Source organism: Gymnodraco acuticeps, unplaced genomic scaffold, assembly GCF_902827175.1.
Source record: "Gymnodraco acuticeps unplaced genomic scaffold, fGymAcu1.1, whole genome shotgun sequence".
Classification (NCBI taxonomy): Eukaryota; Metazoa; Chordata; class Actinopteri; order Perciformes; family Bathydraconidae; genus Gymnodraco; species Gymnodraco acuticeps.
Window position 1 is genome coordinate 2,079,002 of NW_022992206.1, and position 26,488 is coordinate 2,105,489.

The window sequence follows — 26,488 nt, forward strand, 5'->3', positions numbered from 1 at the left end:
TTTGACAGAACGCACACTCATTTCATCATGCAGCCCACCACACAAATGTCACATGTTTTCCCTCTGAAAGCTATACTTGTATATGTTTTAAACGTCCTTGTCTTATGACATCCATAGGATTAGTTAACTAACAAAGGTTAACTGTTCCCATACCCTAAGGCCTTCTCTGAACTTCCTTCCACCCCGAAGTCAGCTCACTTAGAATGAATACATCTATTGATAACTCAGAAGGACCATTGTCTTTCTAACTGTGTGACTCAATTCAGAAACACACCAACATCCCATGGCCTCTTCTAATATCTGGAAACTGTAATTAAAGTATAGTTTATATTGAGAAGGTCCAAGAATTGACATAATATTTTCTCCTTTTGTTAATTTAAGTTTCCAGATCATACAAAAAACTCTTACAGATAACCTACTGAGTTCTGCCCTTGAAAGCCCAAAATGACTTTCTGAAAAATACTTAACGGATAATCATTTTTTTCAAGGCAGAAATCACAGGTTGTACTGTACCTTACCTACTCACAAATAGCCAAAAAAACACCTTTTGATTATAACACAAAAGTGGAAGAAAATACCATTTGCGCTAATCTACTTCTACTTAAAAGGAGACATCATTTAAAAACCTCAGTATGCTTAAGAGGAAAACATAAATTTGTCCCATTCAAGTTTAACACACATCCTATATATCAGGTGACATAAAAATGAATATACCAGAAATACGCTGTATTAAACTTTCTGCTATAACACATTACTTTAATACTTCAGTTGCCACAGTGGAAGAAAGTGCCTATGTCTATTGCAATTACCAAGCTTAAAAATACATTGTAAAGGCTGTACATTTATATGTATCCTCCATCAGCTTTTAATGATGATCTATTCAACATGAGCACACAATTACTTGCTAAAGTTAAAAGGAGGTTTGGTTATATCACATAAATGTTCATAAAATGCATTATTTTTAAGCAGCATCCAAATCAAAATGTAATGACAGTTTAAGAGTCGTTTAAATATATTGCCAGTCTGATTACTTTGATCAAACCACATCTGCAAATGTGCATGGTTGATAAAGATCAAGCAGAGAGTGCTGACCTTTGAGAGGATTATCACTTTTATTTAACTTCCTATATAAAAGTATAAACTGTTCCACCAACAAGGAATACATTGCAGACAGGTATGACAGTAGAGTTGAAAAAAACTGTTACGTTATTTTAAGGTTAGGCATCAGGTTAAGCTAACGAGTTTCCTGTTTGATTGTTACAGTAGCAAGCTTTGTTACTGTTTTTTTTTCCTTCTTCAATCACTTTTTGTTAGGGATGCTCCGATCGATCGGTCACCGATCGAGATCGGCCGATACTCACTCTCTACCGATCGATCGGTGCTCTCTAAACATGCCGATCGCGAGAGCCGATCGCATGACATAAAATACATGACACTTTTCTCTGTGCGCGGCAAAACAAGCTCGCCAAAATGGCTTCACCGGTCTGGCATTATTTTAAGGTGTCCGAAAAAGACAGTAAAATAGCGGTATGCAACGTGTGTGAAGCAGAAATCCTGCAGCTCTGCCCGCTGAGATGGACCGGTGAGCGGAGTGAAACACACAAGAGTTAGACCTAACACACTTAGCTATTTCATCTACCTCTGGAACAAGCTAAACTAGTTATAAATATATTTATTCTTCACTGTCGGGTCACTCATTACTGGATCAGTGAGCTGCATGAGATACTGACAGGCTGTCAGGAGAGGGGGAGAGAGAGAGAGAGGAGAGAGGAAAAGAGAGCAAGAGAGTGCTTCCGCTCATTTCTCCCGTGTTATTAACCAAAGTGAATGTAAACTTGAATAATGTACATCATTTGAATGTAATAATTAAGTTGATTGTTGTTTGTGGAAGCTCCAGTGAATGAGCATTAACTGAGTTTTAAACATCACTTTAAATGGAAGATTTAAAGTGATGTTTAAATCTTCCATTTAGGCCCCGCCCACTCGATCGGATCGGCAATCGGTATCGGCCGATACTGATTCCGGCGATCGGCCCCAAAATTGGCGATCGGAGCATCCCTACTTTTTGTTGAACAAATTGTGAAATATAAAAAAATAAACAGAACATATTAAATCGAGAAAACCTTTGGGAACTTCAGTAACGACTAGTCCAGCTAGGTATTTAGTTAGCTGTTCACTTGCAAAGATAGTCATATTTACTTTGCAGTATCATTTTGAACTTGTGATAAATAGTAAAGATATGAATAAGACATTTTTCAAACAGAAACTGTGATTTTTGCTAATTAGATCATGAATATTTGGCACAAAAGAGTCTTTTAAAGCCAGAGATCTTGCTTTTTTATCTAATATTGGATAGATGTGACACGAACATCAGAGTCTGCATCACTCTTATCAATGCAGGCGATGTGCCGAGTCTTATCTCTGAACATATAATACCTCTCCTTCGATCTACAGTATCATTACAATCTGTCCCATTTCATGGTGTTAAACAGAAAGGGTACCCTTATGGAACACCTGTCTATGTATATGATGAAAAGCACATGTCAGATTGATCCTGTCAAGCTTTGATCCTGATATGCATGCAGTCTACATGAAGTATTTTCCTCATATCAAGACATTCTGTGCAGCTGCATCAGAGCCACGTAGGTTGACCAACAACAGTCACTCATCAGGAATGCACTTTTCCTGACATTTGCAACCATGTGCCATTACCAAAAAGGCCCTGACTTTCCTGGAGTGACATTTAGGTCCTGAGTAAGATATACTGCATCAACATTACACGGTGCAAATGGGGACCAATATCTATTCCGCCTTTATGGAAATGTTAATAAAACAGAGTGGGTGTCAGGTAAAAATGCAAAATAAAAGAACTCAAGTAAGCTTTTTATTTGATGTGTATTTTTCTTATAGAGATAGCACAGAGAGTCCTTTGATATGTTTGATTAGCCTTAAGTCTGAAGACAAACTATTTCAATTACATTTTGCCACTTTGGGGAAAGAATAATAATTTGAGATCCGTTTCTAGTAACCTAAAGAGTGTTAAGTCTAATATTGCTCCTACTCTTTGCACTATGTTGGTCTCAACTCAGCTCCAATGACATACATCGAAAATGATATGGCTAAAAAGCAATGCACCATATTCCACAATCAATTTGGATAACTTAACTCTGCAAAATTAGTACTAGTACCAACTGTAAAGGGGAATGATACTTGTGTGTTAGGTTTCTACAAAATACATGTTTTAATGTTGAGAAAGAAAACATTATTTTTGGCTTGCTGTCTGTCTAAATATACCTGTATCCTTCTTTGAAGGCTCTGCTTTTGAGAAAGTATCTGACTGGGATTTCTACTTAACAATTTGTGGAAATTCTCGGCAGTTCACGTACACAGATGTGCACAAGTACCACAAATGGTAAAAATCAGCCTCTAAATATATGACCCACCACAACTAAATACATGTTCTGTATCTGATAACTGGGGACGTAAAATTATATAACGACATTAATAAGTAATCTGTTTTAATGTGGGTTGTCCCAGCTTGTTGATAACAAAACGTGCATAATGAGGTCAGTATAAACTTATTTTGATTATCCCTCATAAAAAGCTTTTCAGAGCTGCAAAGTTGGCAGATCATTCGTTGTGGTTTCTTTGCTGCAAGCAGCCCCTTTAACTTTGCATTTATTTTGATTGTTTTCTAAATAAAGCCCATTGAAGCTTGTCGTTTTCCAGCTGTAAGATTACTGCATAAACATTTAGCAAAAAGTTAGAGCATTGGGAGTTTTAAAACACAAATATAAATCCAAACAAACAGCTTTGGTAATACTGGATGGCAACAAATGTGCAAATTGAAATATATCATATCAAGTATATCATTTCAGAGGCTAATGAGGTGTCATCAGGGGAGAAGGATCCCCAAGCTTCACCTAGAACACAATGTTCTACAAACAGACAAAAAGGAAATGAATGAGAGGGGGGGATGCAGACAAAGAGGGGCGTTTTCAGATGCATTTTAGACAGCATGTAACCCAACAGAACAGCTTTGCTTTCGAGAGGCGGCCATGACCTTTTCAGTATTCATCACCAGATTGCATCTCCAGCCCCTAAACCAATCAGCACTGTGGAATTTCCAGGTCAGCGTAACCACCTCAAAGTAAAGGTCAGTATGGAGCATGCAGGGTCCGCGATAACTTGTAGACGATGCATGGCGAAAAGGTTTATCTACCTGGCAAATTACATATTACCTCTCGTGGCTTTAGTCCACTTCAGTTAACTGCAGGAGTTCTTAGACTGGATTTAGAAGAAAAAAAAAGGCTTTCACTTAAGAAAAAGTGCTGGTTCAGAGGATGTTAACCTCAATTCAGATTGTGCTGATGCACTTTTTACTGAAGAAACTACAAGTACATCAATACCAAAAGTATTGGTAGCGCAATAACTAATTGGTTTTAGGAGTAGAGCCGATAGCTAGACAATGCGCTCACTGTACCCTATGTTTCACCTAGACAGTGGATTCTACTTCTGTTTGCTAAATTGCAGTATATTAGAGCATATAGCACCCTGCTGCCAAGGCAGAGGAATAGACACTGAACAAAAAAAAGTGGCCCTTGTAGTGCATTACCAGGAACAGATAGGATGTTGCTTTATTTCATCCATCTTGGTGTCATTGTCTTTTTTTCCCACTGACATAAATAATTAAGAACCATGCTCTCCAAACTCAGACGTGAAACATAATCTAATGCTACTAAATACAAATATTTAGTGCTTATCCACATGAACACTAACATATTAGCAGGCTGTGTACTGCTGGCCTATAGCATCCCCTCCATATGGAGTTCAAAAAGGCTTTCGCTACAAAGTGATTGTTTCTGAAGAAAGAGTTGAGCAATAAGGAGTCGACTCTTTGGCTCAACCCCTCCAGCATAGCTCCATCAATTTCCAACAATAGTTGTCTATCTGGAGTCCACCTCATAGAAATAGAGATCAAAGCTGTGATATCAGAGGGCAGATGGGAGAAAACACAGGTCACCGAGTGTTGATGAAATGTATCCAACACCACTTCAGCTTACTCCAGATTTGAAACAGAGCTGTGCAGTTATACAGCAAATAATAAATAAAAATGATGCAAAATGTTTTTCTATTTTTCATCATCAATACAAAAAATATGATTATTATTCTAGGGCCTTTTTTTCTTTATTTATATAGCCAAAGATAGACAAGAAAGGGAGAAGGAGAAGGAACAACATGCTGAGATGGATGGAAATACGATCATGGCAGCTGCATTAAAGAGTCAGCCTAAGCACAGAGAAGAGTCGCTCTAATTATTCTATTAAGTAACAAGTAAAACAAATCCAATCAGCAGGGAAACACTAAACTAAAGAGCGCCCATTGTCCTCTTTAATGTAAACATGTCCCTTACCACCCTTTGGCACCATTACAACCCCACTGTTTTAATAATTACAGGTTATTAAGAGTGGATTTCAGCACTTAGTCACAGTGATAGTCCAACAGTAATTCAACATCAATCACAAGAGAAAACTAAAAACAGAATAGACATTTCTATACTTGTCATTTATCAGCAAAAAGGCATACAAGGAGATGTTTACAGGTTTTTCTTCAACAGTCAAAATGTACATCTTTAAGTAGGACCACCCTGGTATAGAAAAGCCTGTTTCAAGTAAATGATTCGCATTGATGAATGCATTGAAAAGGAAAGACAGAAATCTGCTCTTGCTTTTGGTTCGATTTATAAAAGCACAAATACCCTAGATTCTCCTTTATGAATCTTAATCACAGCTGGGCACACGTGCACAAGCCCAGTTTCAACTCCCACCATTATCAATAAATGGATGCTAAAACCCCCTTAAAATCCTGTTGCGTATCGATACGTGTGCCTGCTCCACCATTTATTAGACCTATCAAAGAGAACATTTGCAAAGAAAGGATGCCTTTGGCTGTTTGTAAAATACATAACACTTATTCCTTCGTTTTCAGAAGGATAATCAATTATTCATTCATAAGGCTTGTTTGAAGTAAATAATGATCTGCTTGAACTTATATTGAACACAAGAGTGATCTTTGTTGTGCATTTAGCAGGCCAAGAAGTTCAGAGTAATCATCCACAAAGAGTGTGACTTTGCTCAACATTTCTAGGACTCTACATCTGCACATCAATGTTCATTCTAAGAATATGTGCTCCATGTGCTGAGTAGGGCTTTTACAAATATGACAAGTTAGTTGACGATTAATTGTTATAAAAATTATTGCTATTAACGATTTACTGTTGTGTTTGTCTTTGCAGCCAGATCTATGATTGTTGTTCATTTCAATGGCTGCTTATTAAAATAACGTGATCAATGACAAAGATTGTCAATTCTTCAAATAGTTTAATTAAACCTTTTTTTCCAGCTCTCTCTGCTTCACAGATATATTTTAAACAGTTTGTTCTTAAACTATTGCATGGGCCTACCTTATGTCATAAAAAAGTGTTTCAAGCTGCTTGTTTATTCAGAGAGAAACTGAAACCTACAATATATATTTACAACCACATGTTAGACATCAAAAGTACTTTTTTCCCTGCCAAGCTTTTATTATACAATACAGCTTTATGTATAGAGCACTTTAAACCTCCAGACCAAAGTGCTGTACAGTCAAATAAACAAAACAAAACATACAACAAATAACACAGCACAGCACAGCTCACACACCATAAAACAAGTACAAGTAAAATCAATAGACAATTTAAAAGCAACAAAAGCAACACTCTAAAAGATGTTAATACGCAAGGAGAAGAGATGGGTTTTAAGAAGCGATTTAAAAGCAGACAGTGTGGAGGCCTGTCTGATATGCATGGGCAGATCATTCCACAGTGTGGGAGCCTCTACAGAGAAGCAACGGCCCCCTCTGAGCTTTGACTTGGTTCTGGGCACATTCAGGAGCAGTTGATCCGCTGACCTGAGAAGGCGGGTGGGCGTGTAAGGGTGTAGCAGCTCAGAAAGATATGGTGGGGTCATGCCATTTAGGGATTTAAAAGCAAATAAAAGGATTTTGAAATGAATCATAAAATGTATTGGCAGCCAATGGAGCGAAGCCAAAATGGGGGACATGGTCATATTTCCGTGTGCCAGTTAAAAGCCTTGCTGCGGAATTTTGCACCAGCTGCAGACAAGCGAGGGAGGACACACTGACCCCCATGTAGAGAGAGTTACAGAAATCCAGCCGAGTGGTGACAAAGGCGTGGATTACTGTCTCAAACTGCTGTCTGGAGAGAAAAGGTTTTATTTAGGCTAGCTGCCTAAGGTGATAAAAGCTCGTTTTTACCACAGCTTTGATATGACTCAAGTTTTAGTTCAGGGTCCATTTTAATGCCAATGTTCCTAATGGTGGGCTTGGTGTACTGAGCCAAGGAACCCAGGTCTACAGAATTGATGCCAGTGGTGCCACCAAAAACCATTACTTCTGTTTTTCCTTCATTCAGTTTTAGGAAGTTGCACGCCATCCAGGCCTTTATGTCCTCTAGACACCAGTGGGCTAATTGAGTAACCCTCCTTCTTTTTTAGTGGGACATACATCTGGCTATCATCAGCATAGCAGTAGAATGCAATGCCGTGCTTTCTAAGTATGGACCCAAGAGGGAGCAAATGGAGGGAAAATAGCAGGGGGCCTAATACTGAGCCCTGTGGGACCCCATACAGGAGTGGAGCAGAGGATGACTCGAAGTCACCAAGGCTGACAGAGAAAGTTATATCCTTCAGATATGACCTGAACCATTCCAGGGCTTTCCCCTCAATACCCTGGAATGCATTATGTTTACCTACAATGTTTATTGTAGGTAAACATAATTTGATTCAGACACAACAGTCGTAATCAAAGCAGAATGGACATTTTAAATGCCTACAAGGTCCAGATAAAAGCTGAAGGGGAATCAACACAGTCAGAGCCAGACAAGACCGTCAAGGCTGAAGAGGAGTCAATGTGGGCAATTCAGCCACTTTGCAACACCATTCCAAAGAAGAAGATGTCAACAGGTTAGCTTCATCAATCTGGAATTAACCATAACAGGGGGATAGAAACAGTGAATGCAATGTGGCTCTTTCGTTTTTATATTGTTGGTATCTGCTAGGGATGCTCCGATCGATATCGGCTGATACTCACTCTCTGGCGATGGATCGGTGCTCTCTAAAAAGGCCGATCGCAAGAGCCGATCGCATGACGTAAAATGTTGACATAAAATACATGACACTTTTCTCTGTGCGCGGCAAAACAAGCTCGCCAAAATGGCTTCACCAGTCTGGCAGTATTTTAAAAGGTCCCATGTCATGCTTTTCTGGTTAGTACCCGTCCCCTTGTGTGTTATGCAGCTTTTTCTGCATGTAAACGGTCTGCAGAGTCACAAACCCTCAAAGTACACCCTGTAGCGAGTAAAACTCTAACACAGAAAATACCTGTCTATGCTGCCCCAGAACGCCTCGTTGGGGATTTCTCTTTTTCCATTGTTTACTTCTTGGGTACTTCTTGGGTATATGACGTATTTCAATTCAATTCAATTCAAAACCTTTATTTATACAGATAAAACCCATTGAGATCATAGACCTCTTTTACAATGGTGACCTGCTTCAATTAGTTCCAAACATTAATACAAACATGACAGAAAACAAAGGACATTATATGATACTACAGTTTGTATACTAGTAGCATTTACAGACACCAATATTTTCTGATTGTATAGCGTCTATCCTAGCTTTAAAAACATGAAATGGAATCAAACTGCTTAGCTTCCATTCCTTTTGTAGACTGTTCCATGCTAGCGGCGCTGCGCATCTAAAAGCTGTATTTCCTAATACAGTCCTAGCAGTTGGCACATGTAATACAACCACAGCTTTAGATCTCAGGCAGTAGCCATTTACAATACGCTGTGAGATCAGGGAACAGATGTAAGACGGAAGTTTCCCTAACATTGCTTTATAAATAAAAAGATACCAGTGATTTAGCCGCCGCCGTACAGTAAGTGAAAGCAACCCTGCCCTTGTATACAGGGTACAATGATGAGTCAAAGTCTTACAGTCTGTCACAAACCTTAGTGCACTATGATAGGCGGCATCTATCTTGGTGAGGTAATTGGCCGGCGCATTCATATAAAATAGATCACCATAGTCCAGCACAGGTAAAAAGGTCACAGTGACTAGCCTTTTCCTGGCCTCAAGAGAGAAACAGGACTTGTTTCTATAAAAAAAACCTAGCCTAACCCTCAGTTTTTTAAGCAGGTTATTTACATGCAGTTTAAAAGAAAGACAGTCATCAAGCCAGATACCAAGGTATTTGTAAGAGGTTACCACTTCAAGTTTTTTTCCTTGCATGGTTACAATATCTAAAACAGGCTCTGTTTTTTTTATTTCGGGTATAGTGACGTCATTTGGACCAATCTGCGGAGATACTGATTCTGGCGATCGGCCCCAAAATTGGCGATCGGAGCATCCCTAGTATCTGCAGTAAAAAAAGTTCTCGATAGGTTAGTTACATGGTCTGAGAAATGTGGGAACCTCTTATGCTTGTACTCGGGTAGATACTTTAATTACCTCAAACAAGCTGATGGAAATACAAACTCACTCAATATTGATTGCCACATTAATTGTTGAATCAACAATTAATGCAAAATGATCTCGATCAGCTCTCATAATCATGTGATTACAGAGTGACAGTCGTAGTGCAGAGGGTTACGAGTTTCTTTGACAGTCAGCCTCAATGTTAGGGCTACAGTTTTATTATCTTGACTCTTTGATTTTGTTGCCATTGAGCTGGAGTGAGTTCCATCATGATAGCACGGAAGATTTGATAACTTGAGTAGAGGTTCTACCTTTTCCAGAGACACTTTCCTAATGCCACTCTGCTGCCGCCTGGCACTAATGGTCAAGAGTGGCCACTAATACTCTACTGCTGGATATTTAATCACCCAATCAATCTTACCTGTGACAAAGGCTCCTTAGCTACACTTGGCGAGAACATCTCTGCCTGCAATCTCAACCACATTTGCCCCGTCAATGAAACGGGAGAATGGGTGGAGAGGAAAATAAAGTGGGGAGGTGAGTGAGAGAGAGGGGAGAGGAGATGGGAAGAGCGGAGGAGGAGGGGGTGTTTAATCTACTGATTCAATTCCTGCCAATGCCTGTCACTCTCCCTCTCTGTAAGGGAGGGCAAATGGAGCATGCAGCCCAAAACACCCAGACCAAATCACATTTTTTCTCAACTTCTCAGTCTCTCTCGCTGTATGTCTTGTATCTCTATGTCTATCTCTCGCTCCATCTCTCACCCTCTCTGTCTTTCTCCCTTCTCACACCACTCACTGACAGTTTCCCACTCCCGTCAGCCCTGTGAAAATTAAACCTTTAGAATCCAAAACTTATCTGAGGGAATTGGTAAACCGCAGGTTTTGTGTTTGTTGGTCTAGATCACCGTTTAGACACCCAGAACTGATACACACCGGAACAAAGAGACATCCAAACCCCTGAAGTGAAACTACAAAAATGATCACTCTGTCCATTATTTTACATTAATAATAAATGATAAAAGTGATGGAATTCGGCCAGTCAGACAATTTTTCTAAGAAAAAATAAAGTAGGAAATGTCTTGTTATCATGAGGTGCACATACTGTAACAGCACCCTGAAGTAGAATAACACTTTTCAAACCTCAGGAACTAACTGCTCCTGTATAACAAATAGCCACACAAGAAACCACTGTTTGTCATTTTGACATTTATTTAAGGGGGGGTGAGGCTGGAAAAAAACAAGAAAACCTACAACATGTTCATTATGTTCGTAGGTTGCACTGTCAACCAATAGCAGAAAGGTGTTAGAGTGGTGCAGTGACGCGTCCTAAAACCCGGAAGTAAGCTGCGCATGGGTTCCCTCGATTAGATTTATGATTAGAAAATTATAAAAGTAGGGTAGACATGTGGATATTATCCGGTTGAACAAAATGTGCATTTATACAACAGGTGCGTTTTCCACAGACCTTATTTCGAGCTATTTTCCAAAATCCTAAGGAGAAATTGCATTGTTTTTTTGTCGAGAGAACCCATGCGCAGCTTACTTCCGGGTTTTAGGACGCGTCACTGCACCACTCTATAACCTTAATTTAAAAACACAACAGACACCTCATCGCTTCCTGTAGATGGAACTTAAATTCACTCTGACCATTCACTGAATAGTACTGGTAACTATTATCTCTGCAAAGATTTAACATTTTTAGGCAGCATTGTGCCATGTCATAGTGGAGAGATTTGAACAAGGGCTGATCTTAAGAAATATTTTATAGCCTTGGTTGGATATAAAAATGTACATGATCACACTATGGTACAGCAATTTACAACAAAAACTCTTTACACAAATAGTTCTAAACATAATGCCAAAATGTTCATACTCTTTAAAAATGTGAATTTGGTTACCATGGTAAAAGTCCCCCTGACTGCGGTATCACACTCCGTTAATTTTCGAACATGCTTGGAATAATAACAGGAGCAAACAGAGCAATGAACGTGCTGAATACATTTGTAAAGAGCTGCTCACCGTCCTCACCACATAGTTATGTTGGATAATGAAATACTGATAAAAAAACACTCCACCCCGAGTTTTTCTGTTGATAGGATGCAATGGGACATTTATTTTACATTGCCACTGGTTTGATGTATAAATAAGACTAGAATGGTAAATATGTTTGGTGAAATTATACCCTTTCATTATGCTTCTGTATAATTTTCCCCTCGCCCTTCTCTGTCTAATCGTTTACTGATATAGCTCTCTCTGTAGCACCGCCCCACACAACATATTGGTGGTCACTCCCGGAAGAGACGTACAACAGGATGAAATAAACTGTAATATAGTTCTTAAGTTTAATTGTATTATTCACAACCTGTAAATTCCCTTTCATGTGGTGCAACACGCTGTGTGTCAGGCCTTCATTTCATCTAATGTTTTAATTCTGGTTTATGGACAGTGAATCGAGATTCAACACGTTTAAATGTGAAATAAAAAATCTAAATCAGACAGAAGGCATATATCTAAAACAGGAGTCGCCAACCTTTCTTCATCTGAGAGCTACTTTGAAAAAATGAAAGTGGCCAAGAGCTACTTGCATCACATCGCTTACATTTATTCACATAGCTACATTTGTACACGTGTGAAATTGCAATACCCAAAGCTTATCCAAAATCTTAACTTCACATTAAGGTCCAAAAAAACGACAATTTCTCACATATTATTATGGCCCACATAGTAAGTAAGTCACTGAAAATTCACATAAATGTCCAAGAGAAAAAGACAATGTTTTCACTTCTTAGTATGGCCCACATAGTAAATACATCGCCTTAATCACCACCGTACAAACATCTTATGGCACATGTGTAAAATAAGTTAATTCACTCTTTTTTACAGTTAGTGAGAAGATTGGCACTGCATGGAGTCCACCAGAGGTGCATGCTGGAGTGTACCCACTTAGGTTCACTCTAATAGTCATTTAAATGTTCATCAGTCAGTCTTGTTCTGTATTTAGATTTCATGACATGAATGTCCTGAAAGAAAAAGCTGCTTCACAAAGGTATGTCGAGCCAAATAAAGCAGACATTTTCTGTGCTGCTTGGTGATGTTCTTATATAAAACTCGGCTGGGTGACATGCTGTTTGATACTCATGGTACCTGTCACTGTAAATAGATGTTTGTAAACTGTACCCTGTAATTTATGTTGTATGTCATCCTTATTGTTGTTCTGTTGTTTTTATGTTACATGTGTAACTAATGTCCTGCAGGTCACCCTTGAAAAAGAGATCTTTTGATCTCAAGGGGCTTCACCTGGTTAAATAAAGGCTACAAACAATAGTTTTCTGGGTCTACAAGGCCCCAGAAATGTTGTGAGTTTTGCCGACACTTAAGCTGAACATCATTTTGGAGATGTATAACCTCCATCTCCATCGGATTGACACTGACCAGTTTAGCCATCATCTTCTTCTTCGTCTTGACATGAAATTATAAACCATAATGAATCAACTGTATAGGTCTAGCCTCCCTATATCTGTGTGTGAAATTGTTCCATCCTCAAAAACAAAAAACTAATACTTCTGCAGTCTAGCTGCAGCTTCTAGCTACGGTCTTCTGTTAAAAAAGGGACACTGAATGTCCTTGTGGCGTCACAAACAGGACTTGAGTCTGAACACAGCAGACAACAGGAGTATTTACAACAGCATATACAAACTAAAATACTGCATGTGGGTGCACACTTACATTCTTACTGTTACATAAATCCCATGAATGTATGAGACTAAGTTAGCTTCATCATATCAATCAGTGATTAAGTGAATAATAACGTTTCTATCAGGTTACTATCAGCCTGTCACTCTTTTCAGGGAGGGGGGGGGGTTTGGAGGAACAGAGGAGACGGTGATCGCGGAAGCTTTCCTCCTGCCTTCACAAACTTTACACAAGTATTTATCAACTGAAAATAGCAAGAGGGCATTCATACTCTACAATCCAAGACTTGATTAAATCCACCAGAAACCTGACATGGTGCTAACGCAAGTCTTTTTTTAAACATAAATCCATGTGTGTCTGAGCCGCAGCGACACGGACTGATTCAGGTGCATTTATTGTCGTTCGTGTTGGAGACCCCTGATCTAAAAGCATACATGCAGTACGTAAATAGTCAAATGTGTCTCACTGTATCAGCTTTACGTTGTAGTGCTGCAGATGAAGCAGCTTTTTCCTCCTCTTGCCAGCTTACTGATTTGATACATGCCTTATGTTCTGTCTTTATTTCTGTCCTCTTTTCATCTGTGCGAGGCCTAAAGCTGATAGTGCCACTGTGCCCCAATAAGCTTCGTCACCCTCACATGGGGCCCCTGGTTAGCCATACCAGCTCGCTCCTCAGTCCTCTCACCCAGCATAATTAAGAGCTTCAACCCTAAAAACAAAACTGGTGACTTGTAGAAACAACTCCCAGAGGATTTCACACTAAAACTGTCAAAGCAGCTGAGGGAGTGCAGTCAGAAATAACGGTGCAAACTTTTAGTGGGTGAGACTTTCTGCTATTACCGAACGCAAGACATTCAATAAGAATGTAAAGTCAGCCAAAGACAGATAAAATAAAGCATTCCTTTTACAGCTGCTTTTCAGATTACCCATATTCTGCATAAGTGGAACAGTTGACTGTAAAGAAGGTTATTGAAGGACATGCGGTTCTGAAGGTTTAAATTGTAATTTCTCTAATTTTACCGACATAGCAACATAAAGACGTCAACATATAATGCAATATACTTGAATTGTGTTTTCCTCTTCTGCTATCTGTACCTATAAAGTACAAGTAATAAAAAAAAGGATGTTCATTTGCCATATGTTGCAGGGAATATTTTGGTTTATAGTTGGTGAGTAGGTGGCATTTGAGATAATGTGCTCAACAGGAGGAACACACTACCAACTAAAACCACTCTTGGCATTGGATTTATCATAACGGAACCTGTCCCAAATTATAGATCCCAAGACATTTGTGATAAGGGATTTAGACCAACTTAAACATACATTATGCTCCTATGGTGCCTGAATTTAAAGACAAACTGCTTTTTTTTAATTACCCACGCCAACTGTAACACCAATATGATGCAACTAACTACATACAGGGCACCATTCTTGCAGCTGTGGTGAGATAAAATGTCAGACAACTTCCCCTTTGCTACCCAACATAAACTTAGGTCGTGTTACGCTTAACAATTAACAAATGCTGCCGTTTTTCTAGCAAAGATGGTCTCTACCATGCACCAGTTGGAAGAAAATAAGAGTCTTTCCTTTGAAGTGTCTGCCTCAATGGTATTAGTCATCCTGTATCTTTTTTATTGAGTCTTTAGCTGCTTTGATCTCATCTAAGCAATTGTCTCAGTCACTTTGATAAATATATTCAGGAAAAGTAGATGTCCGCAGCAAGTTTCTTTATTCAAGTCTGAAGTGAACTTTGTATGACGTATCCACAGGATAATCAACAAGGCCTGCATCACACACTGACAGTGTGTGACCTCCCTTATTATTTTATCAACAACAGAACTGATACAGTAAGATTACCGATCATACATGTTTAATATAAACACTGAACGGCTTGCTGGCGGGCTATAGAACGTGACGAATAACAACACTTTCACATCCAGTACACAGGCTGGAGATATCCCCTGTGTCGGAGATTAAAGAGGTGACCCTTATTTCCCGTAGGAGCACTTACATCGCATTTCCCTCCACCCCCCAAATCCCCACTGAATACATGATCATTGCTGAGACGGCGACCTGGAGGATTGGCTGTAAACATCCCAGAGAGAGAGGAAGAGACACTGGCTCCTCAGAGCTCCTCTATCAACTTGATGAGGGGTGTTATTTCTTAAGCAGGCAGCCAATATCCATGAGATCTGTCAAGGACGGGCAAAGGACGACGAAGGTAAGCAGGAGAGGCCCCTAGATAACATAATGCCCTTGGTGGGTGAATATGTGCATACATGCAAGCACAAACACACATACCAATCTTAAGGCTCTAGCACTATTCAACAATAAGAGGGATTAAAGACCTTCATTCTGGAAAACCCCATGTCATTACAAGAGAGATTTAACCCTGGATTGTGAATGGATGATCATATTCAAATCACATCCTAAGAAACGACTGAAATGCATCCAATTACTGACACCGTCGACATTGCTCTCCACCTTGATCTGTGCAGGGGGACCTGGGAACAGAAATAAGAAATACAAGTCCTTGTAGTGTTTCCTACAGAAGGCGATTATGTCTGTTGTGGCAGCTGACCGTGTACATGCAGATCGAGCAGTGGCGGCTGGCCCATAAGGGCGCCGCCCCCCTTCTTCCCACATTAAAAATAAAAAAAATATATATTTTTATATATATATAAAATCTTGTTTAAAATTGTGTTACGATGTCTAAAATTACTGATAAGTCACATGTTTCCTGCCTGGCCTTGCCCTTGTATCATTACCCTCTCTCGTCTGGGCGCTATGCACAGCGCCCGGATGAGAGTGCAGCAAGTGCAGCAGAAGCCAACTGTTGCTATTTTTAAACTATGCCGCCAAAACATAATTTCAGCCAATCAGCGTCGTCAAATCTGATGGTCACAGGGCGCCTACGTCAGCGCCCGGTGCAGTCTGTGAGTTGTTTGGACTCGTATCCAAGGAGACAAAACAGGAAGCTGTCATTCACTCTGGAAGCTATCATTAGCAGCTAATGAAAACTCAGTTTTTGACATAAAAATTGAATTATGGATTATCAATACTTTTTCAAAGTGACAGACACATTGGATTAACCTATGGATTAACCTTCAGCCGCGTTTCTCGTTTTTGATCAGAATAACAGCAAAAGGTGAGCATATCTCCGCGTTTAGTTTTGCTACCTAAAGCTACGTCGTGTGATTTCTGTATTTGCTTCCCCTGTCTCGAGTTCTGATCGCTCAGTGATGATACTTATATTTCTAGAATCTGTGGGATCTCAGTTTGTTAGCTAAGCTTGTTTGTGCATATCCGATTTCGTGAGAAAAAAAACGGGGGAAAAAAGCCCCTTAACAGGTTAAATGGGAATGAAATCATTTTAAGTAATTTTGAGTGTTCCCAAAGCCCCGGTGTTCTGCAGTTTGTGTGGGCCTACTGTACTGTTGCACAGTTTATGCTGTAGAAACTATGTCCAGGACAAGGTGTTTGGAAGTTTTGGAAGATTCATAGCTAACCACACTGAAGATTATGGAGGTATTGATCAGTCTTCTCATATTTTTAAGCCTCAATTTGTCCTTTCTCCCCCCCACCCCTCTAACATCACCAGAAGTCATAATTTAGGGGGTCTTTTCTCAATTTTTTTTACCGGGGGAGCATCCCCCTAGTACTGTTTGGTCACCATTTCCACAGCCCCACCTAAAATATTTTCCACCAGCCGCCACTGAGAACGAGGTACTTCCACGCTTTCTTGAATTATTAAATAATAACCAGTGCTTCACTGCAACATTTTAATTGCCAAGAACTTGTTTAAAATATATAACGGAACAAGTATACAGCTCCATTGCTTTATTGTACACCCCTTCCTCATCTATCTCCTCATTACTGAAATGCCTTCCTGACCCTCTCTCGCTGGCACAGCAGCACCTGGTGAAGCCCCGAAATATTTGTACCAAATTAATTGTATATTTAATCACATAAATATGTTCTTAAGTATGGTGTAAATCACAAGTTTCACCACGATATGATTAGGGTGGTAACAGATAGCTGATCCTGTCTGTACCTTTAACTGGCTTTATTGTTTCCAAATTACCTCAAACCTTTGGTATTTCTGTTCTGCAATTGTTGTTTCTTAATGGATCAATATACCGATGACTGGGCGATAATGTGAAAATCTTTTTTTCAGAATGGGGCGAGTTCACTGTTTGAGCATCCTGACACCATCATATTGTGCATAGAAGTTTCCTTCTCCACTATATCAATTTTCTTCCTATATCAGGACATCTTTTTCATTTAATATTCCATATTTATAAGCACATTTTCTTAATTGGTTAGCAGTATTTGAAGTAAAGTCGGTATAGTAGAACATTGTATGGTTGTGGACAGAAGGAGAGTATTTTCTTTTTCCAATGATGACTGTAATTATAACAGGCATGTCTAGAAAATATTAACTTTAGCCAAAGGGCATTTTTCTTGTCAACACCAAACAAAGCAGACGATTGATTTTTTTTCCCGGTGACAGCAAAGACCACTTAAACACTGTGGTCATTGTGCCTAAAGAGGCAATCAGAAGCGTTGCCATTTTTTGAACTTTGTTTTAGCATCTTTTCCTTTAATAGATTACCTCTATTGGCCGACGTAATTCAGTTTGAAGACTGAAACCTTTGCTGCCACACAGGAGACTGGAATTACCATCGCCATTTCAGTCAAGTTTTTTTAGTCTTGGATATATCGAGAGAAGCGATATTGTCACGGTAGAGCGAAGGAAGCAGGACCCAAATGCAGATAAACTGATAATACCTTTATTTCAAGGATAGTGAAATATAACTTGGACAGACAGAACACTCACCGGTGAACACAGTCAACAACAAAAGACGAACCGACAAAGACAGACAGAAAAACCAGAACTTAAATACACACAAGACTAATCACACAAACAAGACACAGGTGAGGAGGTAGGAGAAAACACAGAGGCACCAGGTGAACACAATCGGGTAATCAGGGAGGGAAAACAGACAGAAAGCAACAGGCAGGAAACGGGGGTGAACAATTTACAAAATAAAACAGGAAACCCAAAGATAGAAAAAGACAAGACAAAACAACAACACAGACAGATCATGACAGATATGGAATAGGCAAGATATTCTGAACAAGGGAAATCCTGAAGCTACAAGCACTTGGTTCACCAAGAGAAAACACAGAAGAATAGTCTCTTTCTGCACTAGCGACGAGAGGAGAGGAAAGCCGCTCCAAAGACTGCAGTCCGTAGCTATTTATCACGCTGTGAATCACCTGATGTCATGGTAGATCACCCTTAGTTTACTAATCAGTGACAGCCTTAAGATTTCCCAATCATTGTTAAAAAATCAGCCAGTTGTGAGAGAATATTTTAATCCGATCTGTGTATTTAGAGGTTCTCAGTCTTTCTGTAAAACTGTTAATCACAAAGTAATGCTTTTCGTTAAACCGCATATGCTCCTGCCTGTAATGTGATCCTGTGTGTAACTTCTCAGGAAGACACAGGTCAAGAGGAAGAGGTCATCTGTCTTCCTGTGGGGGAGAAGCTTGGCTCATGTAGGTTTGCAATACAACGAGTCTTTGTCTCGACATCTGACATGCATTAAAGGAAAGCCCGCGTTTTCTAAAAGCCCTCCTCTTCTTCATGTATAGATGTGTTCCTGTCTCCTTTGTCTTCAGAGTTTGCCTGGTGTCTCACAAAGAAGTTGTGCATATACCTTGTGAATTCTCCGGCCGTAATGTACTTTCAATAAATGTCAATGTTTGACTAAGGCAAATCCAGCTTCCATTCCTTTCACGAGCATTGGCTCAGCATTGATAACAGAAGTTTTCCTCACACCAGTGACTGAAAATATTAAGTTAATGCAATCTTTGGTAACAAACAGTTTTTTCAGGACAATTAAGAACATACTTTTTTTCAAATAAGCACGTTTTTGCAGCCAGGTGTAACAAGCCTCATCAGCTCTTGTTCTGTATCAGGGGGACTGTGGTCTAAGTATGAGGTGTATATTGTTGTCCTATATTTCTTTTTCCAAAGATAATGTTTTTAACGTGCCTGATAACCCATCAGCACGTACCACAGAGTTCATTGAGAGTGACGCCATCTTGGCATCACTGGACATCATTTAGTGAGTTCAACAATGTAATCTGATGTTTTCTGTTGCCAAACTTGCAGGACAGAAAGCGTTGTTAGGTCATCACTCTTTATTGACCCCAGTGCCCTCTTTTTCCAGGAGTAGTTGGTTTATTATCAGGGCCAAAGGGGGATGTCAGAGACCAGTAAAACTGTTGAGCCGAAGTCCCAGTTGCACGGCTTGTTGCTCCCACCTCTGCGACACACAGTACAGGGTGCATGGCTCCCAGCAAGGACACCGGAGAGATGTGCATGTGTACTTGTGGTTTGTGTGTCATTAACGGAGAGCGCTGTTGTTAAGGCAAGGCAGTGTGTGCATGCAGTGCATTTGTCTGCTCTAATTACTCAAAACTAAGGCATAATTAACAAAATACCCCAAGGTGGATTGCATCACTAACAAAAAGCTAAAGATGTTCCCTGAATACGACCAACACAGCATCTTTTTTGCCACGTTAACCTTTTTACCAGTCTTTGATTTATCTACCTTACAAATTACAAGTGTGTGATTGCCATCATAAGAAAGCACAAGATAATCAGAATAAGACTCATCTGAAGTATGGTCTCATTTCTCCAGATGTATAATTCATGGCACACACCTGTTTTCTGGACAGTTAAACATCCCCCCCCCCCCCCCCCCCCCCCCAGACACTGCCTCTTTGTTTTGTATTCTACCAGGTTCCTTCCCCATGCTATAATTATTCATTACAAGGGCCTTCTATCCAGTGTGACAGAGTTCCATTATGATGAAGTGGGCTTTGTTTGAGCTCACACAGCTGGACAATCTGAATGTGAAATAAACCTACCTCTGCAGGTGTCATTCTGCTGCTCTCAGCGCCTTGTATTAATTAATAAATGTGTCATTTGTCAGCAAGATACATTCCTGATGATGGCCGTGTCAAAATTAGATGCCAACTTCACCAATATCTCTTTTAACTTTGGAAACAAAACTATAAGGCGATGTAAGAAAGCATCTACAAAGATATTGTTACTTAATTGATAGCATATCTTTGGTGTCACAGTTTCTGTTGTATACGACTAAAGTACATATTGACTTTGATAGTGGTTCATTATTTTTCCCCTCAGGGACCCCAGTGTCTAGTCATTACACGTAGAACATGTTAGGACAAGGGTTAAAACAAAAAATTATTAGGTTTGAAACAGAGAACTTTATCACCACAAAATCAAATTGGGTTAGGATCCCTTAACGAGTGTAGTGGACCTACATTTTCGAGTTCAGACCTTGTAGAGTGCTAAGACTTACAACTTTACTATTCAGTCCCAAAGCAATGACTTTTTAACTGATTACTACGCATCTAGAAAACATCTCACAACCCTGAGACAAGCCAAGCTACTTAAACACTGAACATTTCTCCTAAGAGCAAATAAACCCCTTTCATTGTTATTTATTGTTATTCATTAATAGTTAACTTCGTGGAGGTATTGGACTCTAGTAGGGCGCTGGAAGACATTTCTTATCAAGTTGATGCACTGTATCTCTCAAATGATGAAAATAAACCATCAATTTGATTGACTATACAATTAGTCTTCCTGTAGGCAATTACAACAGCTGACACTCCGGAGAGCTGTTTTTTAACTCTTACATTAAAAGGCTGCAACAGGGAAATCCTCCAGCTTCGGGCAGCTAAATGAGCTGATTGTACAAAATAATACAAAAGAAACACTGCAGCAGAATACTGTTAAAAGTGCCGTATTTTCTTTACTGTGCATCAGCAACCTTCTACATTCTCCTTAGGAGTCACCAAATGCTTCGAACGGGAGGTTTTTCCGGCATCACTGCCACCCCCTGGTAAGTGAATGTGAGAGGTAATGAGTGGAGAGGGCAGGGTTCAGGGCATGGAGGAGGTTGATCTGTGTTCCCCACAGGCAGCCAGGCCGTGGACCCCTCTCTGGGGGTCACACAGATCAGAGGCAGCCTGCTGCTGCATCGTAAACCCGGGCACTGGCTCCTCCATTAGGAGAATAACAACGAGGTAGAGAAGGGCTCATATTGTGAAGGCTTAATATAACGTTTTATTAACATCCTTTCTGTAACATCCATCAGTACCTTGAATTTCTCATCTGGGTAGTGTGTTTGGGTGGAAACCGCAGGGGGTGGTGGGCAAAGAAGGCTGAAATCATATACCAGCTGTGTAAGCATAATGTTACACTAAATGGGTCAAATGAGACAGCAGTGATTATTGTAAGGAACCGAATCGAGTGTGGGTCGTTTGCCCCTAACCCACTGTGGGGCAATCTGAGAGTCTATTTATGTAAGCTGGTGCCTCTTTACCAGTCACGTGAAGTCTAAATACTTTACCTAAAAAAGGGCCATAGTGGGTTTCTCTTGTACACAAAGATACTTAGGCCCCGGCCACACGAGGACGAAAATGGCTAAACGCATAGGATTAACGCAAACGCAAAAAAGCTTCCGTCCACACGCAATATTCACCGAATAGTGTCTGTCCACACGAGACAGCTCCGTTTAGCTCAAACTGCTGGAGAAGCTGCAGTACATATGCAGGAGCCTGTACGTGGCGCTGTAACTTCCTCCACAAAAGCAGCAAAGAAGCATGGTTGTCATGGTTGCCCTTCTGTTTATTCTCCGCGGTGGGGGCCGAGGGAACTGGGCAGAGTTTTTCGCCAGTCAACGTGTATTAAAGTTTAAATCTTCCGACAAAATTATAAAAGTGCCGGTCAAAGGTCTTCTTTGTTATTTATTGAGCTTTAAAACAAATGAATAACGACTCTATATAATAATAAAATACACGGAGCCTCTCTTTTTCCTCCCTCTCGTCGGACAGCGTCAGTGTCTGTTTCATGCAGCAGCTGATCCAGTAATGAGTGACCCGGCCGACAGTAAAAATAAACATATTTATAACTAGTTTAGGTAGTTTGAGAGGTGTCTCCGTCCTGTCAGATTAGACTTCACTCGCGTTTATGTCCATATCGAGAGAAAGATAAATAATCTGAATTCAGTGTGCAGTTTACTTGACACGCGGGTGAGCAGCAGAGGTGGGGAGAGGCGGGGCTATTGCCTCATCATTATCAGAAAATGATCGTATAGGGCGTACACACGGAGCCGTTGGACCCCCCAGAGCGTTGCGTATGCCGTTCTATCCACCTTGGGACCCGTTATCGTTTCCGCAGTCGTTTAGTGCCGTATTCGGTTGTCTTCGTGTGGCCGAACGGTCTATATGACACTAAACAGTAACGCAAACGACCGTTTTCGTCCTCGTGTGGCCGGGGCCTTAGGCAGGCCCATTAGATACTTCTGATTTGCGTCACATGCAGTTCAGTACCTTCCCACTATGATATGTCAGTGCACCTATATGCAGGGATGCAAACACACGTATGGTGAAAAAAGAGAGAACTATTCGAAGCAGAAAAAAAAAAACGTAATATACCATCTGACAAAGGCCTGTGCTATAATGCTTCAATTAACTGGCTATTCTTTATAATATAGCCTACTCAGATCAATAGGAGACAGAGATGTTAAGTTATAAATCAAGGGTTTTTATTATTACAGGTAGATACATACACTATTAACTTTAAGGGCTTCGGTTTTTAGACTTCTTCTTCTTTGCGAAAGTGTCTCTACTGCTTTACGTATGGTATGACGTCTTCGGTTCGGGCACCTAGTTAGGATGCCACCTGGGCGCCTCCCTAGGGAGGTGTTCCAGGCACGTCCAGCTGGGAAGAGACCAAGGGGTAGACCTAGGACCAGGTGGAGGGATTATATCTCTTTGCTGGCCTGGGAGCACCTTGGGAACCCCCAGTCAGAGCTGGTTGATGTGGCCAGGGAAAGGAAAGTTTGGGGCTCTCTGCTGGAACTGCTACCCCCGCGACCCGACCACGGATAAGCGGGAGAAGATGGATGGATGGATGGATGGATGGATGGATGGATGGATGGATGGATGGATGACGTCTTCGCAAAAGGTCTCAGTAGTGTTTTGAAGTGAGAAGTTGTCCGTCAGTCTGTGAGTCCAAAAAAAATGAAAACTCTTCGGTTCTCCGCAAATTACACAAGTCACCCAAATCAGCGTTAAAAAAGCGGGAGGCGCCGAAAAGTGACTAATTTGCATGCATGTATCTATATGGATTTTTTTTTACAGCGAGTCAATTTACAGACCTGCTCTCAGTGCTCCATCCTCATAGTAACCTGTCATCAAAACAGCAAGGTTATGTTGTTCTGTGTTGCCCTGTGACTAACAACTAGCTGATTTTATCCCAAGCTTGTCCTCTCACTATCGGCTTCCTTGCCGTTTGCATTTTCCGTCCCCTGCAGCATGCCTAGCCCGGTCTTCGTCTTTCTTTCTCTTCCTCCGTCAGGGAAAACCGTTTCTTTTGACTTTGACCTCATGAGCCAATGAACCGCACTGAGCACCACATTCAGTTACTATAAGAAAACATAATCTTCTTTGGGTGAGAGACTATTTAATCATTGTGTTCAGTCAGGTCCTTTTTCAATAAATAATTGATGCTTCACACACATGTACCCCTGATTAAAAAAATGAAATAGAATGCGTTTGCATTCAAACTGGTGTGAGATAAAATAAAATTGATTAAAAAGGGATAGCTGAAATTAAAACGAAAGGGAGGGTCCCTCTGGGACATGGTTAGCATATAAATGGTTTAAGGAGAGAGGGGGAGACTTCGAATAAAAGTTATTGGTCCAATTATTTAACTCCAATCCTTGGAGTTTAGTTGTTTCTCTTTATTGAAGCAATCACACCTTTTATCACTGACACCAACAAGTCTGTCACGTCTTAAACAAGTCAGCTCCAGTTATTTAAAGCTTGGCAACAAATTACTTGTATGTTCTTCAATTAAATAATGATCTGCCTGCTGGAGTACAGAAGAAAGCACTGCAGGGTTACTGAAGAGCTGAATCAGACCCCATGACACGCCATGCTTAAATCCCTAAGCTTATACTAAGCCTTTTGACACTCTTAAAAGTCCAGTGCCAACTTCTGTTAACTATGAATTACACTCTAGTGTGCGATGCATTGCAGAATATATGCTGCTTATATGTCTTCATCTTAAATTTGAGCACCTACAGAGCCAAAAATCAACAGGTATGGTAAGAATGGATTCCCAAAAATGACCGACTGAGTTAGTGTAAACTGTCAGAAATATAAAATGTTATTGTTATACTTTGTTATTGACATGTAGGCTACATTGGCAATTTGCATAACAAATAATACAAATCTAATTTTGAGGAGATCATTTAATGTACACAAGAGTATCAAGTAGTCTTGCCTAAAACGCGTTACAATGTGTCAGTATCCGGTATCAGGGTGTTTTTTTTCTCCACCATGGCGCCGGTCCAAATGAAGGAATTGATAGACACAAAGGCCTTTGATTTCAAGGTATCAGACAACTATAGGAACCAATTTGCGATTCCCATCGCCATAAACAGGATGAAACAGTGGTTCAGTATTCAAATCCACCCTGAATCCCTATAGTAAATGTAAAAGTATTTCACCTTCCGTTTTATTCAGAACTTGTATTTTATTACAGTGAAACACTTTCATCCGGACTGTCATCTTTCTCATCTCATGGCTCAAAGCAGCCCTCTCGGCTCACTCTTGATATAGGACATCATAGCACTTCCCGTTTTCTCACCTTACTCAAAGCACACAGTGAAAGCCTGCACATGAGACCGGGGTGTGATGATGGTCCACTCAGTCACACAAGGGCATCTCAGACACCAGTGGTTTAGCATGCATAAAGTAGATGCATTCAGTGTTCTCACTCTCAGAGGCAATATGGTGCTTGGAAAATACTTGCAACACCCTCTGAAAATAGATAGATCTCTTTTGTGTACTACTCATATAGTAAATACAGGTGTAGATCAAGCAAAAATAAAAAAAGGAGGAAAATTACAATGTGCCAAAATATTATTCTCTACACTACATTATGCAGGAACTGTACAATATTTTCCATAAATACAACTGGGTGGCTCAACCAGCCCGCAACATGAAAACTTGTCCATTACCTTTCATTTACTTGGAAATGAATCCAGAGCACATTGATTTTTTTACCCTCATTGGAAGCTATTTGGGGTTTTGTTTCTTGCACAAGGACACTTGGAAATATGGACAGCACCAGCGACTCCACAATTAATGGATGACACTCTAACACTTTAACTAAAGCCAGAGATAGTAAGCAGACCAGATTGCAAATCAGGCAGTGTTTTTTTAAAAGCACTTCACAACATACAAAATGAACAAAATCTTAAGACCGGGACAAAAATTACAAGAATTCCCATTTCGCAATAGTGGATCGTAACCAGGTTGTAAGTAGTGCTTCAAATGCAAAAAGAGGAAACGGGAGCAAGAGACCAAAAAAAGAGAATAGGCAATTTATTGAAAACTGAATTTCAACTCAAACAGGCTGTTCATCATCAAAAGTTTAAGACCATAGCCCAAAAAAACAGAACTTAAAAGTGTCCAAAATGAACTCAGTGGTGAGTAGCCCCACAGTTGTTGTTGTTGTTGTTGTTGTTGTTGTTGTTGTTGTTGTTGTTGTTGTTAAGTTGCGAGTGTTTCCAGGAGGCTGGTGGGAACGTTGCTCCATGTGGTGAGGATGGCTTAATGAAGGGCATCCACGGTCTGAAACTGATGTCCGTTTTTGTAAACTTCCCTTGCGATCCATCTCCATACGTTCTCAATGGGAATTAGATCAGGGGAACACGCAGGATGGTCACAATCAGAAAGAGCAACGTTATTCTCCTGGAAGAAGTCCGTGGTCATGAGGGCGTTGTGAACCGCAGTGTTGTCCTGTTAAAAGACCCAGTCATCACCGCACAGACGAGGCCTTCAGTCAAGAGGGATGCCCGCTGCAACATCTTCACATAGCCAGCTGCCGTTTGACGCCCCTGCACAACCTGAGGCGCCATTGAAGGAAAAAGCACCCCAGATTATGATGGGGCCTCCTCCACTGTGCCGCGTAAAGCATCTCCAGTGGGATCTCCTTGTCTTGCTAGTAACGTTGGAAGCCATCAGGACCGTCCAGGTTATTTATTTTGTTCTCGTCAGAGAATAAAGCTTTCTTCCATCTTTCAATGTCCCATGTTTGGTGGTCCCTTGCAAAGTCCGGATGAGCATGTTCGT